The sequence below is a fragment of the Pinus tabuliformis genome, chromosome 4_1 (assembly GCF_031772625.1).
Source record: "Pinus tabuliformis cultivar Carrire ecotype Pingquan chromosome 4_1, CPIR1, whole genome shotgun sequence".
In the NCBI taxonomy this organism is placed as follows: domain Eukaryota; kingdom Viridiplantae; phylum Streptophyta; class Pinopsida; order Pinales; family Pinaceae; genus Pinus; species Pinus tabuliformis.
Window position 1 is genome coordinate 740,327,373 of NC_142303.1, and position 15,514 is coordinate 740,342,886.

Sequence of the window (15,514 nt, forward strand, 5' to 3'; positions counted from 1 at the left end):
CCATAATCGATTATAGGATTAGCATAAATCAAATATACAAGCATCTATTCATCATAAAGACACATGTATATAGAAGAACCTCAAATACTTTATTGATAATAGAAGTAAAGTTCTGAGAGAGTTACAACCACAATGGGCCCAATCCAGCAACACCTCCCAGCTGAAAGAAATCTCCTCTTCACCTCCTTCAAGCAAAACACCCAATAGCTCTATACACAAACCAACAACACTTCCTTACTTGCACAAAATTCCAGCCCCCTTAGAACTCATGAGAGAGCTCTATATATAGGGTTTTGGAGAAAGGATGAGTCATCTTGAGACTGGCCTGAAGCTGACTTGTGTCCTCTCCCACTTTAGTTAATCTTCAGTTCTTGAGTCCACTTGGAGAATCTTGCTTCCACTTGGAGATCAAGACCCTCTTACTCATCACTAGGCGAATTCCTTGACCCAAGTGTCAGTTTGGAAGCTTCCTGGGCAGTTGACACCTTGCAGAATGACTGTGCCACTTGGCCAATCTCGCCCAGCGCAGGTAGCCTTCATTAGTTTTGACCTTCAGCGCAGGTACAAGGAGGAGCAGTTGACATTCAGCGCAGATGCTCAGTGGAGCAGCTGACATGATCCAGAAATAGCCTGTTTTTGAGTGTTTTCAGGTGGAGAACTGATTTTCAGTGCTGTGGTTTGCAGACCTTGTTCCTCTAAGGGTAAGAACAACATGTTTAGGGACTTTGGATCCCTCAGATTATTGACATTTCATGCTCCATCCTGTTAGGCACAAAAATGTCTATAACAGAACATCAAGCATGAACAGATATAACTGAGAATGAGAAGTAATCAACCATAACACATAAGATATAACCTATGGAAAGCACCAGCCTAAAACTGCATCTTTGTATTATCAATTGAGTGGAAATCCTCAACAACATACAAAAAGAATAATCTCAAAAGCTATCCTTCTCTCTCTATACTCTGATGATGTAGCTCATGGAATATGCAGGCTTGTATATATTGGTTCCACAAGTCCTCCAAGCCCGTATTTCCTTGCGTAGTTTTGATTGGGGTTGAATTACATAACATGTGTGAATTGGCCCAAAACATACCTATTGTTACCTCAGGTCCAACTACGCAGTACTAGAAGGAATAATATTCCTTCCTCATGCAAGGAATATTCACTAGGAATATCCTAGCAACTAATAGTACATTGTCCCTCATCTAATCTCAACTGGGTCTTTGTCTAAACTACCATGCATCATTTATCCATGAGTGAATACTCAGTTATCTAAAAATGCTAGTTGTCACATGCATGCAAGCATCAACAAACTGAATCTCATTAATTTAACAATTTGTTAAATTAATCTAACTAGACTTGACTAATTTAATCTAAGTCAATTGATCCTCTCAATATAGAACTCATCCTTAATTCCTCAATCAGTGGAGCAAATCAGGGACACATTTCCCAATTAGTGCAGAAATTATTGCATGTTCTCACAAAGACTTCAAGTTTGATTTTGCTTAACTAATTAACTCAAACTGAATTAATTAATTAATGTTCAAACTACTGGTAAGACCGAATTCAAATTATACTTCCTATTTCTAGTCTAGGGACTGACTAAAATAGGAATCCACACAACATTTCTAAAAATAGAACTTCTATTTTTAGCACTTCCATTTTTCATTCCCTATTGCCCAATCCAGCACTGATGCCCAAACGACTATTTTTAACACTTCTATTTTTAGCAATTTCTTGTTGCCAATTTTCAACACTACCTCTCAACAAGAAAGGCTTCCTCTCAAGCCCGATCCTGTACCTCTGGAATGTTCTGCATGCAACACATCTACAATTGTGGTTTCTCCAACAACTCTTAGAACAAAAGAACTCCCAATTGTCCTCTCTTTTGGGCTAGAAACATACTCTGATGGTGAAGTTGTACCTATTGCTGACAAATGCTCCCTCTCTGACCTCTGCACTACTGCAATATCTCCATGCATCTCGCACCATTGCACCCTTCTCTTTGCTACCCTACACTATGCAACACACTTGTGCCTCTCGCATTACTGCAGCCTGCATGCTCTGCGTTGTCCTGGGATTCCCTGCACTATAGCTCTCTCTACTGCTCCATCCACATCTGTCTCTACCCAATCAGTTAGTTCCTGCTACTCCACATCGGGGCTCGCGTAGCAAGGTCTCATCCAAGAGGTTGGGTACCTCAAGGATCCTGCTCCTCATCCTTGGGATGATCACTCTACATCGGCCCACCTCCTACCTAGAGGTATGGCTACATGTGATCAGTCAGCCCACCTCGCTTGAAGTTTCCCCCTACTGGACATCTCTGCATGAGTAGATGTCTCTACTCGATCTCCACTCAACTTCCCCTATTGTGGCTGCTTCACAACCTCCTGAAGCTGCTGCACCAATCGTGGCTCCTCCACAATCATCTTAGGCTTCTTCTAGCACTACATGTTGAGAGGTAATATGCCCTCCCTCTCAACCACCATGTCTCCATCAGTTTCCTTGATGGTCAAGGCTTTGCATGCATCGTTAACCTCAAGAGAATATAGGTTCTTGACCCATGAACCAATCTTCTTCACCTGTCTAGTGATGATGTGTCTAAGGAAAACCTTTTCCTTACTGAAGACTACATTATAGCCTTTGTCTTCCAACATCACGATCGACACCAAGTTTCTCTTCAGTCCTGGTACATACTTGACATCAGTCAAGGTAAGGCGAGCTCCATGCTCCCTCTGAAAAATAACCATGCCTACACCTGAGACACTATACTTTTCAACATTACATATCGCTATGAGTATCTGGAGATATTTCTCCTCCAAAGTACTGAACAAACTCTTGTTGTTGGTCATGTGGAAAGAATCTCCACTGTCAAGAAACCAACCACTTCCCATCATGGATGAAACCATGCATGTGAAGAGTGTGAAATCCAACTCGAACTATGAAGCAAGTGCCTCACCTTGAGATCCTTCCCCGGATCCATTCTTGGATTTCCTTAGTGGACAATTTGTAACAAAATGGCCCACCTCATGACAACGAAAGCATCGTACTTTTGATTTGTCAACCTTCTTCCCACCATGGGAAGAACTGGATTTGGGAAGAGAAACCTTCTCCTTCCCCTTCATCACCTTACTTGCTAAGGCACAGTTCTCTTCATCCTCCATGGATGAAGAATTGTCTCTGGTGCTCCATCTGATCTCCTCCTGCATCAAATCCAACCATAGTCATTCCCAATCTGGTAGTTTCTCTCTTCCATTAACTGAGTCTTGGTAGCTATGCCAGCTCTTAGGAAGTCCAAGGAGTCCAAGACTCACCATGTCATCATCATCTGTCACAACCCCTATACTTGCAAGCTCATCCCTACATGTGGTGAGCTTGGTCAGATACATAGAGATCATGTCACCCTTTTCACACTTGATCTTTCGAAGTTTGTCCTTCACTGCCAACTTCCTCTGATCATTGCTATTCTGATAAAGATCTTTCAATGTTTTGCACATTGAAAATGAAGTCTCCTTCCCACGGAGGCTCGAAACAATGTGATCTCGAACTCCCTCAAGAAGGATTTTGCTTGTTCTAGCCACACACTTTTTCCATTCCGCCAGTTGATTAGCATCAGTGGGCTTATGGACTTCTTGATCAGTGAAGTCCTTTAGACTGTTATCTTCTAATACTGCCTCCATTCGATCCTTCCAAGATATATAATTCAAACTACCATCAAGGGCATACTTGAGTATCAAACCATAGAACACCATCGGTGAAATAGATGTGATAAGAACTCAATTAAATATTCAGAAACTACAAACTTCAACTTCTCCCTTCTTGTATAATGTTCTTCCTTGATCACCTGTGCTTCATTACCATGTAGAATTTTTCTGCAAATTAACTAGCTCTGATACCATGTAGAATTTTCTCTATAAGTTAGCTAGCTCACTGATATCATGTAGAAATTTCACCTGCAGATGAAACTGATATATGCAATGTATTGAAGCATAATACTAGATATACATCTACCATAAACTTTTTGGAAGCTTAATTGAATATGAGCAACATCAAGCATGAACAGATATAACTGAGAATGAGAAGTAATCAGCCATAACATAGAAGATATAACTTGGGGAAAGCACCAGACTAAAACCCCATCTCTGTATTATCAATCAAGTGGAAATCCTCAACAACATACAAAAAGAATCAACTCAAAAACTATCCCGATCCCTCTGTACTCTGATGATGTAGCCCATGGACTATCTAGGCCTATATATATAGGCTCCACAAGTCCTCCAAGCCCCTATTTCCTTGGGAATTTTTTATTGGGGTCCAATTACATAACATGTGTGAATTGGCCCAAATAATACATGCTGTCACCTCAAGTCCAACTACGTAGTACTAGAAGGAATAATATTCCTTCCTCATGCAAGGAATATTCACTAGGAATAGCCTAGCAACTTATAGTACGCTGTCCCTCATCTGATCTCAACTGGGTCTCCATATAAATTGCCATGCATCAATTACCCATGAGTGAATACTCAGTTATCTGAAAATACTAGTTGTCACATGCATGCAAGCATCAACAAACTGAATCCCATTAATTTAACAATTTGTTAAATTAATCTAACTAGACTTAACTAAGTTAAACTAAGTCAACTGATCCTCTCAATATAAAAGTCATCCTTAATTCCTCAATCAGTGGAGCAAATCAAGGACACATTCCCCAATCGGTGGAGAAATTATTGCATGTTCTCACAAAGACTTCAAGTTTGATTTTCCTGGACGTTTTACTCAGTTGTTTAGTAAACTAAGAAATCATTTGTTCAGAATAACAAATCAATCAAAAAACATCCAAATTTGTTTTCTTTTGTAAAAATTAAATTCGAAACTTATAACAAAGATTTTCAAAGATTTCCAATGAGAAAACTAAAACTATTTCTCACAAAGGATAGACTTCACAACCAAGTCAAACTCATCAGGAAGACAAAAAGACACGAGGGTGATCTAAGGTTTCTCAAGCTTTTGATCTTTGAGTCACTACAGAGACCAAGTGAAAACCACTCCAGGCATGCAAAACTTCTAGAAAATCATCTAAAACAAAAATACCGTTGGAACTCACTCACAAGAGATTTTGAGAGAGAGAATACAGATCTAGGTAGACACTAAAAGTCATAAATGAAACCTAAACTTAATTGGAAGAATATATTTTAGGTTTTTCAAAAACATTCATAAGGTTTGTAGGCTCCAGAAGAAACAAGTGTGGTTCCACTCTATTTACTAAAGGAAAAGTGCGGAGATGCCCGCACTCTTTGTAAAAAGAAAGTATGGTCCTCTGAAAACTTTGAAAAAAACAAAAAGTAATCCAGATTCTAAAAACTACCCAAACTAATATACATCAATAAAAAACCAGAAACGAATTTTTTTTTCTAAAGTCAAAACAAAGGAAAACCAAAAACCAAATTCATTTCCCCAATATGGTCACCAATTTGTTGGCCGAATAAATCGATTTTGTGGACAAGACTGATCTCCCTAGTATCAGAAGATAGTCTAGCAAAAAACAGACAAAATAGCAAAAACAGACAAACAAATCTATCTTTCTCTAGACATATGTGATTTATAAATAAATACTATAAAGGTGTTAAGACCCTACCTTAGATCCAATGCTTGTTCGTAGTAGTCATCCTTCCAACGTTCGAAGGAGTTACCCTTGAAGACCTGCAATCACAAACAAGAAAACATTAAATAACACCTACATAGCAAATATTATAAATCATGCCTATTATGGTGATCAAGGAATCCATAAAATAAACCATGAATCAACAACTTATTGAGAAAAACAAATTTATTTGTATTAACTTTGAAGTAGAAAAACCTTACAACCTTTTCAGCCTTGATGTTGAACAAGATCTTCCTGGGGTCCAAAATAGGAATTTCCTTTACTTTGACAAACCTTGCACTCTTCCAAATGAGCTCTTAGAGGTATGTAATCTCTCCTCATAAAAACTCAACTTAAGAAGACTAAGTTCCAACAACATTTCACCTCAAAAATATTCAGCTTCTAACCTCCCAAGTAACCAGCCCAATGCTTCATTTTATAGTGTAGAGGAGGAGGTTACAGGTCCATCTATGAAGGGATAGAATCCTTCTTCAAATGGATAAGCTCCTCACATAAAGGGGTTAGCTCCTTAAGGTATGGCATGCATGAACCTTTAACATAGGGACAGAGTAGTCAGGTGCGCAAGAAACATGACCATTAGGTGCGAGACCGCAGGTACTGCAAACAGAAAATGTGGAACCAGAGTTTTAAAGACTTTGAGGGCTTTTCTCTTACTTTCAAGGCTTGATATGAGGAACTGGTGTTTTAGACTTGCAGAGGGGGAAAGAATGAGTGGTAGTGAACTCACATAAATAGCAGAATGTCAAGGTGACAATTTTTACTGCAACAACCTCTCCATGGTGCGACATATACACACTCTCTATGGAATATACACATATTCATTGAATATTTGACTTCTATGGTGGATCTCTACAACACATAAAATATCCCAGGTGAATACATTGCCTTGATGCTACCTTATCATTTATTTTTTCTTTGTCTTATTAAGTTTGCTAAAACTATGTGTAATCTTCTCATATTTCTAAACCTCCCACTAAGAAAGGGATGCCTATAAAAATCACACTAGAGAATATTTTACAGTTACATTGAATCTATATAAAAGTGAAGAGAAGAGAGAGGAGGGAAACTTAAAAAAAGAACTACACACTTTGCACATTTACACTGAATTTGTAGAAAGGCGAAGAGAGGAAAGAGAAGGAAAACCTAAACAAGAATTTTATATAATGCTTAGGGAGCATAGGTTTGAATTATCTACAATTTTTTACAAGAGAAACAAGTATTTAGAAAATAAAATTATAGCACCTGAGACTAAACTTCAAGGAATGAAGGATAGAATTTAAGAAATATAACACAAAAAATAATCAATGGTTGAAACAAATTGCACCATGAGAGATGATATTAAATAATTAAAAGAAAAACTAAATAATATTTCATCGTTAAGTAGTGTGGATAATATATTTGGTATCAAACCTATAAAATAGGAAATTGACAAACTAATTGAACTATACCATGAGCACCATAAGGAAACCCCAAGCCTTATAGTTGTTGGGATATAATATCACAATGATGTAGAAACATTAAAAATAGTAAAAGAATATCTAAACATTCAATCACAAATTCAAACAACGGATCTAACAAAAGAAACAAGGGTGGGAACAACACTTAAGTATATACATAATCTAATTTGTAACAACCCACTCCCACATTTACCCCAAGCTAACTAGTCCACCGGTGTAAACATGTGGCAAAGATTTACTGTCATATGATTTCAACTCCTATATCACCTCAAGGAAGGGGAATTGATCGAGCAACCCTTTAAAGACCTCCCTTAGGAGCTACAGAACCTTTACGAGCCAACCAACCCCTCGAGGTGTCCAAAACCTTAGAGAAATTGCTTCACAAATAAACTTTACCCTAGTCGCTCCCATGAAAAGCCTTTGATTTGATTGATACCCTCTAGTCACTTCCATGAGAAGGCCTCCATTCTATTGTGTCCATTTTCAAGTAGTTCTGTGTTAGCGACCCTAGATTCTAAGCTACTTTTTTAGGGCTAGGACTCAAGCCTCGGCCCAAAACTTCATGAAACTTCTAGAACTGATAAAAAACAATATGAAAAGGACTCTAATGCAAATTTTGAATGAGAACATGACCTGAAAAGATGGAGCCATGACAGACATTTTTCAAACACATCATGAGCATGTAATATACAGGTGATATAGAAACATTTGAGTACAAGGACTTCTTACTTATCTGACATTTATACAAAAGGTCTAATGCCCTCTCACAATAACTACATTATCGTCTATCAGGTCATACATTCTTTAACATATCATTTACTAATCAAAACAACATGAGATACATAACCAAACTCTATCATAAACCATGATTATAACCAACATATAACCAATAGAATAACCATCATAGGACATCCATTAAATCCACATAATAATAAAAGATTTACACATAATACACGAGAGGAAAATATCTCTTATTAACATATGCAGAATCCAACCAAGTCAGGGACTTCCACATACCACCCAACCATAGATTGAGCTTAAGAAAATATTTCTTTCATCCAATCACCCCTATGCCATATTCCAAGCATGAATGTGGAAATTACAACAAAATAACTAGGTCTTCCTCAGGATTTACTAAAATCAACCAAGGGATTCCTAGGCCTAAGCCCTTATCTATACAACCATGCTCTAATGCAATCCTGCCAAGGGATTCCTAGGCCCAAACAAGAAACATACAATACGAGGATTTACGCAGTCCCACCACATACCGGTCCAGGGATAACTAGGCTTATACAAGTTTGGATGCCTCTGAATCTCTCCACATAAACCATGATGAATTTGTTCATCTCCACCCTCTAGGATTTATTGTATATCTTTGTTGTCAACGGTAAAGGATTCCTAGTCCCAACAAGGGTATACACAATCAGGCTTTACCTCAATCCCAATTTCACCAGTTCAGGGATTCCTAAGACTTGTGTTTCTCCCCAATAACTCCCCACTCAATTTCGAAATAATATGGAAATCTAGATCAACAAAGTAAAATAACCCCATCACGCGATGTTTATTTGAAAATGGCAAGGCATGTCTAATAACCATTGTCACACCTAGAGAAATCCATGCCAATGACAACAAGAGAACTAAAAACACACATGCATGTACCATTCTTGCCAAAAATAGCAAGGAAGTCATACATTTAAATCAATACCTATAAGTAATCCTGTCGTAGCCACTTCATCCGGCTCATCTTTGCTTGATATTTTTCTTCCCTTTCCTTTCTTGTCCTTCGTTTTCTTTCCTTCTGCCAATGCTAGAGTGCTTCAAGAATACTGTAAGTGTATGAGAGTATGAGAGAGTAGAGAGAATAGAGAGAGAGCTCCAAAACTGAACTAAAAAAAATGTTAAGTTGACAAAAGGTTATGAACTAATCCTCATAATCCTTTTTATAAGTGAGGCCTCTATTTTCTTCAATTTCCATTACTTTTCCTTCATTTTCCACTTCACATGCAACCTATAACCTTTCACCTTCCTTTTCTCCTAATTCCCTATATTTTCATAAATAAAATTCCAATTAATGCTTCTTACCTTTCCAAATCCTTTTCCATTTCCTTTTCTAGCTTCCTTTAGCAATAATAAACCAAATGAACACCCCCACTAGGATGTTTTTCCTAACATTTATCTTGGAATAAGTTTTCCATGACCTTGGTCTTATTTTTCCTATATTAAATTTATTACATGCATTTTTAACCCGGGCTTTTTACAAACCCCTCCCCCTTAGGGGAACATCATCCTCTGTTCTCAATGACACCTACAACTAGAAAAACTACTAAGAAGCAAAAAAAACTGCCTATCGTGCTCTATAACTTATCTCGTTGTAATATTGACAATGAAAAACCTGCTGAAAAGCAAACCAACATAACCCACATGACAAACATAATAACATGAAAATCATATCGTTTAATGGAGATTTATTACATAGTTCATGGTGGTATTTACATCCATATACATATATACATATGCCAAAACTTATTTTCCTCAACTAGAAAACAAGGAAAGATACATAGCCTGAATCTGATCATACATATCCCATGTAGCTTCATCTGGCCCACAGTCCTTCCACTATGCTTTAACATGCTCAATTGATCGATTCCAGAGCATGAACATCTATCTCTGAAAAATGCATTGAGGTTCCAGTTGGAATTACCCTTCTGGCTCCACCTCCAATACAAACTAATGAATAACATGATGGACATCCTTTACATATCTTTTAAGTAATCAAGCATCGAAAACATCATCAAATTTCATTTTTGGAGGAAGTGCAAGTCTGTAGGCTGCTTATCAAATACACTCAAAGATCTTTAAAGGTCCGCAATACCCAAGTGCCATCTTTGCACATGACCCAACTCTCTAGGAGCTCTTTTTGGGCATGATGCGCAAGTACAAATGTTCCCCAACCTGAAACTCCTTAAGAAACTTGTGCTGATATGCATAAATTTTCTTCCTATCCTGTGCTACCTTTAGATTATTTTTTATTACCTATATTTCGTATTCCATCTCTAGCAGCATATCCATTGGAATCAATACCTAATTCAATCGATCACTCCATCTCATGGGAGTATTAAAACTCCACCCATAGAGTGCCTCAAACAGACTCATCCTTAGAGACTCTTGATAGCCATTGTTGTAAGTGAACTCAACCAGTGGAAGATACTCTTTTGACTTTCACTGTTGATGCATCACATACATCCTCAACATGTTATCTAAGATACTTTAGACCCTATTTCTCTGTTCATCTATCTGTGAATGATAAGTTGTGCTGATGGCCAACTTTGTACAAAAGCTTGTAAATAACTCATTCCAGAACCTAGAAGTTAACTTGACATAAATTTATAAGACATTCTTCTTTGGAACGCCCTGCAACCTCACTACATCTCTGACAAATACATGTGCTACATCATTAGCTTAATAAGTAGTGTCGCACGAAATGAGTCGATCTTGCGGACAAGATAGACCTTCCTAGAATCTAAAGAAGACCTAATGACAAGAAAACCAACCAGACACTATCTTTCTCTAAATATGCTTCAATAAACAATATCAAACAAGTGTTTTTAGGGCCTACCTTTGGTCCAACGCAAGCTTGTGGATGCCCTCGCTCCTTTGATCCAAATGAGCTCCTTTTCGTGAATCTGTAAACACAAACAAGGCAAACAAATTAAATAGCAGCTGAAAAACTAATTGCATAAAACATATTTAACATGAAAGTCAAGGAGTCCATGAAACAAATAACATAAGATACTTGTTGAGAAAAATGAGTTTGATTGTATTAATTCAAGAGAAGAAGAACTTTACAACCTTTGCCTTGATGTTGTACAAGCTCCTCCCAGGGTCCAACAAGAAGTCTCCTCTACTTTGACAAGTTTCACTCACTCCCCAATGAAGCCAAAAAGGTATGTGATCTCTCCTCTTAAGCTGAACTAGGAAGTCTTAATTTCACCAGCATTTACCCTCAAAATGTTCAGCTTCTATCCTCTCTAGTCCTCACCCCAATGCCTGTATTTATAGTGCAATGGAGGGAAGTTACTAGGTCCTCCTTCAAAGGGATAAAGCCCTCCTTCAAAGGGATAGCTCCTTTAGTCAAGGGATTAGTTCCTTCTCTTTTGGGATGCATGAACCACCTCAGAGCGAACAATCCACGTCAAAATTCCTTCTATAAAACTCTAGGATTAACCCAAAGTGAGTTTTTTAAGGTAAAACTTGCACCTTTTGACTTTCACAGGGTCCGCACCTACACCGTTAGGGACAGAGCGGGTAGGTACGCAAATTTTGTACATAGAAGGTGCGGGACCGCAGGTGACCATGAGAGAAAGTGCGGAACCAGAGTTACATTGATTTTTAATGTCTTTCTCCCATTTCCAGAGCCTGATTTCAAGAGCTGAGGTCTTATACTTGCTTAGGAGGATAGTACAAGTGATGATAGACCCATACTGACTATAAATAATCATAGTGACAAACTTTTTGTGGAACAAGTAGACTTCATTGGGATGAAATGTGCTACCCGTGAAAATCTTTCCTCCACAATGATGATAAAATCATGTTTTTGAGATGTCCTCAACAAACCTATAATGAAATCGATAGAAATGACCTCTCACTTCCACTCTAGAATCATAATTGTTTGTGGAAATCCACCAAGATGCTTACACTATACCTTTACCTATTGAAAATCTAAGCACCTAGCCACAAACTTTGGCACTTCCTTTTTGAAATTTGGCCAATAATAGAACTTCTTCACCAATTTCAACATCTTATGATATCCTGGGTGGCCTGAAAATGGTTTATAATAAAATTCCCTCAAAGTAAGCTTCTTGAGCTCACTGTTGTCTAACACATAAATTTTGTCACTAAATCTAATCAAACCATTTGTTGTAAGACAATCCTCCACATCCTGTTCACATGTACCCTATTATAACTTGTGCCTAATATCCCTATAGTTGTCATCCTCTAGTCCACCCTATAAGATCTGATCTTGTAGATATGTCCCATAAGTACTCATAGCTGCTATGTGATTTACTTGTATCCACCTCCTAAATGCATCTGCAACCATGTTTTCCTTTCCCTTAAAGTACCTGATCTCAAAATCAAACTCATTGATTACGGCCAACCATATAGCTTTCCTATAATTTAGATTTGATTGGTCACACAAGTATCTCAATCCATGTGATCACTCATCAATACAAATATCCTACCAAGAAGATAATGCCTCCAAATCTTCAATGCATGTATGAACGTTTTCAACTCAAGATCATGTGAAACATAATTCTAGTCATGCTCAATCAGTTTCCTTGATTAATAGCATACCACCTATCACTATTGCATCAAGAATCCATGAAGTTCTATCCTACAAGCATCTGTACACAACAAACACTTTATTTGTATATGCAATCTTTAGAACTGGAGGATTTGTCAGTAAATAGTTCAACTACACAAAATTGGTTGCACATTCTTCTGTCCATTAAAAATTATTACCTTTTATTTGCAATGATGTAATAAGATATTTAATGTGTGAGAAGTTCCTAATGAACCTCCTATATTAGCTTTCTAACCTCATAAAGGAACTTACCTCATCCACATTCCTAGGAGTTTCCCATTGCATAATAGATTTATCTTTTTCAGATCCACTGTTATTTGTTCCTTGGAAACCACATGTCCCAAGTAATGTACCTTTTTTTAAAAGAAAATTCATTTTGTAATCTTGGAATACAATTGATGTTCTCTTAGAAATATCAACAATATTGTTAAGTGTTTTTCATGCTCTTCCTCATTCTTAGAATATATCAATATATCTTTAATTAATACAATAACAAACTTGACCAGATAAGGATGAAACACACTAGTCATCAAGCACATAAAAGTAGCTGGATAATTAGTTAAACCAAAATGAAACTAAAACAAACTCATAATGCCCATACCTAATCTAAAAAGTAGGTTTGTAAATGTTTGCTTCTTTGATGTGTACCTGATGATATCATGATCTCAGATCAATCTTTGAGAAAAATACTTCTCCCTTCAACTGATCAAAAAACTCATCAATCATCGACAATAGATACTTGTTCTTGATGGTTACCTCAATCAACTGCCTATAATCAATACATAACCTGAGATTACCATCCTTCCTCTTCATATAAAATATTGTTGCACATTAGGGCAGAAAACATGGCCTAATGTATCCCTTGTCAAGCATTTCCTTCAACTACAACTTCAGCTCTACTAACTCTGGTGTGCTTATGTTTTATGGTGCCTTTGATGTTGGTGTTGCCCATGGTATGTACTCAATGTAAAACCCCACTTCATTGTTAGGAAAATCTATGAAATATTTGCAGGAAATACATCCTAAAACTGTTGTAAAATCAATTATCTTCTCAATACCTTTGCATCCTCAACATCCTTACCAAATATGCACTACAAATAATATACACCCTTTCCTACAACCACACTTTTCCTGCATAGTTGTAACCATTTTGACTAATGTACATTTTTTATTACCCTCGAATATTGCTTGTTCTCTATTTTTATCCAAGCACTCAATAACCTTATCATAACAATCCACTTTTGTCCTATGAAGATACAAATATTCCTTAACCAACAACATAATGTATGATCCTAGAAGAAACACATTCAAATGCGCTGAGCTAGGCATACCATTTAACTCAAATGCACAAACTTTTACCCAACGATGAACTCTTTTCTTTGTACCTATAGGCAATTGCACTAACCAATATTCTACATGCACTTATTTATTCAAGCCGAACTTATCCCAAGGTCAGGATTAACATAACTATAATTAGATATAGGGTCAATCAAAATAGAAACAACTTAATCCGAATGCTTACTGTCCATATCAATAATAGATGCCTCATGATCCACCTGCCTATTATCCAATGCTGCATAGATCCATGGAATGTTCTCCGCAACATCCCCAAATGTTTGTGCTTCTTGTGCACAATAAATATGAGGCCTACCACCCTAATTGTGTGGGTAATATCTCTTGAGATGCTCCTTACCACATGTCCAACATTGTAATTTTCTCTTACCATCACCTTTATTTTGCTGCCCTCCACGCTGACGTCCATTAAACTTCTTATAGGGTGCACAATTTTCTTTCTCACCTACATCATCGAGTATTGTTCTTTTTTATTTCCATTTACCTTTATCTTTATATTTCCCTTTTCAACCTTGTTGAGATTCTATCTTATGCTTTGGTTGCTCATAACAATGCTTCAACTTTTGAATGACTTATTCAAGTGATCGAGCCTCATCATACTCAATCCGATATTTAAATGGTAATGATAATCCACTAAAAAATCTCTGAAATTTGGATTTGTCACCCTTAAGATATGGTACATACCTCAACAATTCCAGGAAATTGGTTATATAATCCTCATCAGTCATTGCTCCCATCATTAGCTCATAAAATTCATTGGCTTTACTATCCTAATATGTCTCTGATAAATATTTCTTCCTCAAAAGTCTCTTGAATTCATGCTAACTCAACTCTTCTATCTTGATGTCTCTAACCCACTTCACATATTCCCACCAGATGTCTACTTTCACTTTGAGGTTGAATATATATATTCATGCCTTCATGTTTTGTATGTAATTATTCATCTCAAAGAACATCTTCATCCCAGGTAAACATGCCTCTGCATCTTCTGGTTTCTTCAAATCTCCATCAAACGTGGTTGGATTTTATCTCTTGAATTCATCTGGAAAATATCCACTGAGATTCCTCTTGTAAGGATGACAAGAATCATGACCATGGTACTTGTCAAAAATATAACTAGAATAAAACATGTTTCCATGACCTCTCATATCCAACTTATACAATAACCTGCCATCTTTGATCATGTCATCCCTATCCAACTTTTTCCCACCATGAGACGTACTGGCATATGCCCCATTAGTCTTATCCTCCTTCCCATGGATAGTCCTAAGTGGTCCTTGTCTCTGCAAATCTATCAAACTATGAAAGATAACTGGATTAACCTCTAGTTGTTTCTCATATTCATTAATGATTCTTTAATTATATGATTTAAAAATTCTTATATTTTCCTTCAAACTTCTCAATGTGTCTGCTATGTTAGGAGAGTGCCCATCACCATCTTGCTCATCAAATATATACGTTGAATCTCGTGAACTACATTCTACCATCTTGCTAAACATCTTTCATCTTATTCCTACAATCATACTAGTCAGCTAAACCAAAATATAAACATGATCAACATACCTTAGTATAGTTCAGGGGAGGATATCTCATCTGGAGGACCAACCAGATTAGCGCAATACATATATAAACAAAATAATATCAGTATATTGACATCATTTCAGCCATTATCCAGT